Source organism: Talpa occidentalis, unplaced genomic scaffold, assembly GCF_014898055.3.
Source record: "Talpa occidentalis isolate TD23 unplaced genomic scaffold, MPIMG_talOcc4v2.1 talOcc4.5, whole genome shotgun sequence".
Taxonomy (NCBI): domain Eukaryota; kingdom Metazoa; phylum Chordata; class Mammalia; order Eulipotyphla; family Talpidae; genus Talpa; species Talpa occidentalis.
In genome coordinates, this window is record NW_023604861.1 from 41,644,385 (window position 1) to 41,649,212 (window position 4,828).

General features: G+C 40.6%; 1 non-coding gene across 1 annotated transcript; it reads right to left on the reverse strand.

Moving 5' to 3' along the window:
- Positions 1 to 453: 453 nt before the first annotated feature.
- LOC119260051 (U1 spliceosomal RNA) lies at positions 454 to 614 on the reverse strand. The gene has a single exon (XR_005128688.1). It is a non-coding gene; the product is annotated as a U1 spliceosomal RNA (small nuclear RNA).
- Positions 615 to 4,828: the final 4,214 nt, after the last annotated feature.

Here is a 4,828-nt window from a genome sequence, read left to right on the forward strand (position 1 = left end):
ACACTGGATGTGTTCTACATCTTTATCAGTATGCTGGTTACCTGAGTATATACACGCTTCAATATTCATCAAATTGTACACTCTGTAAACAGTGTATGCAAATTTTAACTAAATTTAAGAATCTATCAAATCCCATCCAAATCTGAATTCCCTGCTGTGCCCATGAGCAACTATATTCCAATTATCAATTTTTATAATAACAGTCCTCATGTTTATATTCAACAAGATTAATATATGCAAATGTGCATATTTGTGTACATCATAATCATAGATCTAGTCAGATTAAAACTGGCTTTATCTGTCATTCTCCAGCAACTGTTATCTCTGCACATTTATAATATACTGACAATCATTCAAATACCAAATGCCTTTAGGATTACCAAAAACGAAGTTAAATTGTGTGCAACTGACTTTTTGTATTAAATATATTGTACTATTTTCTTTCTTTTTTTTTCAGGAGGGGTGAACACAGTTCCCCACTACCATAAATGATGCAACTGAGTGTTCTGCATCTGGGTAAGTCACAGGGGTCTGCAGACCCAGAGTGCAATGTGTGAAACTCACTCTGGGAAAACCTCCTTCCTGATTGTGGTATCTCCCATGCCAGTAAGTGTACTATACTATTTTCTAATCCATTAAAAATTGGTAAAGCATATATGGATGGAATCATGACCATTTTATCAGAGTATTGTTTCTTCCCAGTGATTACTACTAAGCCTAATAATGGAGTATACAGTATCTATAAATTAGACTTTGGGAAGAAATGGGTAACAGGAGTTATTAGTGAATTTATGAATCAGTTGTTGTCTGGTTTGCAGATAAATCTTTGTGATTCTATGACTTAATGAGGACAATCAATCTGAATCAAGACTGACTATGGGTTCTCAATAAAGAAACATTACCCTTTTGTAAATACACATATTTGTGAAATTTAAGTTTGGGTATTATTTTTCCAATAGGAAATGTCAAAAAATACCTTCTTTGAGACTAGGCAGTAAATATGTCCCAATTAATTAATTTGCCACCAGTTGAATAATCTTGTTAATATCATCTCAGGCTTGCTCTTTAAAAGGCAATGAGGTTCTACTTTGCTACAGCTTAGATAGTCTGAGACTTTGAGATTTGCATGCAAGAAATTTGTCCATCACAGCTGAGTAGCTCCTGTGAAGGGCAGAGACAGAGGAATCAGTATTAGATGGAAGAGTCCCTCTGAAATGGCAACAAAGATCTAAGTCGACATCAGTAGGACTTTGAAAGTGGAAGGAGACTCTACTGATGCCCCTATGGTGCAAAGGAAGCCAAAATGTGTGTTCCACATCAACTGGTCATTAAATATGGGCCACCCAGAAAAGGGGCATGCCTTTGGTAAGAAAGCCCCAAGAGAGCCATGCCTTGGAGGATCTGAAAGGGAATCTGGTGTTTGCTCCATAACATCCAGTACCATCTTCATAATATTGTGTCTTTGCTAACTGCCCACCATGTATTGGATTCTTTACACATATTTTCCATTCTCTCTATAGTCCTATCAAGGAAAGAAATTTTTACCTCTTAATTTTTTTAAATAGTTTTTACAGTAAAAATTTCTTATAGTTGGAGACACTGAGTCTTAGAAAAGTTAAGTAACATACCCAAGATGGCCCAGTCATTGCTCAGTAGTACAGCCTGTGTTCAAACCCATGCTATGTGTCTCCAAAATGCCTGCACACTGCATGTGGAGTCACAAGGCCCAGTCCTCTCCCAAAGACTAGCTATGAAACCTTCACCAAGACACAGCTCTGAATCTCTTCTTTACCTGCGGAGGATAGTCATCTTCCTGAGGCATGCAAGAATCCCTTTAGGCACCAGAAAGTGAAGAGGAAGGAGCCGCTGGGCCAGAGAGAGAGAGTAATAACTTTCCTTTGGATCTGCTCTCCAGGACTGGTAGTTGGTGTCCAGTCATTGCTTTGGCAGTGTCCATGAATGGTGGTAAACTTGAGCACCCTGCAGGTCAGAGTCAGTATCCAAGGAGCTTTGGGGCAGTGGTAGTGCCAACAGTCAGTTTTAAACAGGCCTCTAATCAGGGGACAGGTAGTTCAACAAGAGCAGGAAAATGTTAAGGGTCCCAGCTGGCAGGCGCTAAGAGTGAGGACCCTGGCCCAGCTGGAGTAAACCTTTTCATGGCTCACAAGTCCACGGTGATCTATACCTACAGATATGCATTTCCCACCACATCCACTGCTACTTCCAACTCTTGCCCTGCCCCCAATTACTCTGAGCTTCTTTCTCTTTCTACAACATATACAATGTGCTCTCTCAACCTCAGGCCTCTGCCTGCAAGACTGCTCTCTTGGACTCCATTTCTTTACCTGGCTAACTCCTGCTCATCTCCCAGGTGTCCAACTGGTCTCTTCCAGGAAACCTTCCTTGACCTCTCAAGACTAGGTTAAGTGACGCTCCTGTATTCTCTCAGAGCAGCATATGTTGGGAGGATTATTTAATGATTGACACATAAGAAGCACTTTTTAAAAAGTGACTTTTTATTCTTATTCTTCCTTGATAAGACCTATCATTCTGAATTAGAGCCCTTGCATGCTTTGCCTGGGCCTAGACCTTTACTCCAGCATCTGCCACATTGAAAAGCATATAATAGGTGACTGATAAATATTTGTTGAAATAATAAAAACCTCAATTACACAGCAGGGTAAACATGGACAGAATAGCATGGGGGTGAGGAAAGTGAATGGAATTGCTAGGGGTCCTCTGAAATCTCCCAGATACTGGTCATCAAAACCAATGCCAGTCTCTGCCAGGGGGTAGGGCAAGACTTCCTGCATTTGAATAGTAGTTCCTGCACTTTCTCACTGTGTGACATTGCACATGTTATGTAACCTCTCTGTGCCTTGGTGTCCTTCACTGTACAATAAGGTGATATTCCTCCTTTACAGGGTTGCTGAATTGTAAACTTCTTAGAAAAGGATTTGGCCTGTAGTTTAAAGATTTACCTATCATTCTGAACCTAAATTTCCTCTTCAAAAAAAAAAAAAAGATAGATATATGCAGAATACTTGATATAGTGCCTGAAATATGCTATGCTCTCAGTAATATTATTATTACTAATAATAATATTATTACTACTACTACTATCCTTATATGTAGAAGATACTTTCTTAAGATGAATTTAATTGAATAAATAGAAACTTTCTTCCTCTTGATACTTTTGGTCCCTCCTGATAATGTTGGTAGAAAAGCACTATTCCTGCGTGGTTCTGAACCAACTATGTGCCTGTCTTCTTTCCCAGTGCTCTGAAAATCTTCTTCATAAAGCTAAACATCCCAATGCAAATCCATCCCATGAGCATGGAAGGTCCGTGCTAGCGTTTTTGGATACCACAAACTTGATGACTTAAAGCAACGAAATTTACTCTCTCACAACTCTGGAGTCAGAAGTCTGAGACCAACGTATCTGTGGGGCCATGCTCCCTCTGCAGCCTCTGCAGGAGAAGCCGCCTGGCCTCTTCCAGCTCCTGGTGGCTGCCAGTGTTCCTTGACTTGTGGCCGCATAACTCCAGTCTCTGTTTTTGTCCTCACATGGATTTCTCCTTCTAGGTATCTGTCCCAAATCTACCATTGTTTTTCCTTTATAAGGACAAATTAGATTTTAAATCATTAGATTTGGAGTTCACCATAGATTCTGGAAAATCTCCAGATCCTTAATTATATCTGTAAAAATACATTTTTTAAAATATGTGCATATTCATAGGTATCAGAGGGTAGGGCACAGACATATCTTTTGGGGTAACTACTCAACCCATTAAAGGAATAAGAGGCCCTAATGGGGTCTAAGTAGAATCTAATCCTTTACCTTGTTGGAACCTATGTTCCACTCCTTTGCCCTTTTCCTTTCCCCTGTGCGCGTGTTCCAATCTCATCCATTCATCTCTAGTGGGCTGGTCACAGCGAGAGGTACAAGAAGGACATCTGATTGCTCGTTTCTGGGTTCCACTATGACTTATGTCTGCACCTACTTCCTGCCTCACAATTTAGCATATATTTATCAAGCATTTGCTATATGCCAGGATCTAAAGATAGAAAGACATAATGCTTTTCTCCAGGTAGACTAAAGAATAGCAGAGGACATAGCATGGAAAGAACTAGTTGTCATACTCAAAATTATTAGAGGTCCCTGGAGAGAGTAATTTTGCCTTGGATTAGAGAATGGTCATAATGGGGATATTTGAGCTGAATCTTAAAGAATTCAGTTTTCACAATAGTGAAAGCCTAGAGCTCAGGAAAGCTTATTCTGCTTGGCCCACCCAGTTGCCTAGCAGGCAGCCAGAAGAGTCAGATGTCAACCTGGGAACTTGTAGTGCCAGCTTGTCCCACCTGGCTCTTCACCAGAGTTGCTTTGGTCACACATCAGGTTTCATAGATGAGGCCAAAGCAAGAAACCCTGGTGAGCTGGATCAAGTAGAGGCAGTAGATCCAGGTCAGTGCAGGACTTATGTTTGTGCTTGGACCAGCCAAATAGGCTCAGTGAAGGAATCTGGGTCAGAAACTTGGCACACTGGTAGGAAACATAAGGCTTGGTACACAAATTAAAATGGAGATTTGCTTTCCATCTAGACAGGCCTGTTGTTGGTTCTCCAAAGTCTGATTGAGGTGTGTCTCTGACAGGTGGCATATCATGTAAGGGCCAACTAAGTTTAGCATAGATTTATCAAGCATTTGCTGTATGCCAGGGCCTAAGGATATAAAGACATCATGCTTTCCTCCAGGTAGACTAAAGTACAGCAGAGGACACAAGCATGTAAAGAACTAGTTGCCGTACTCAAAATTACTAGAGGTTGCT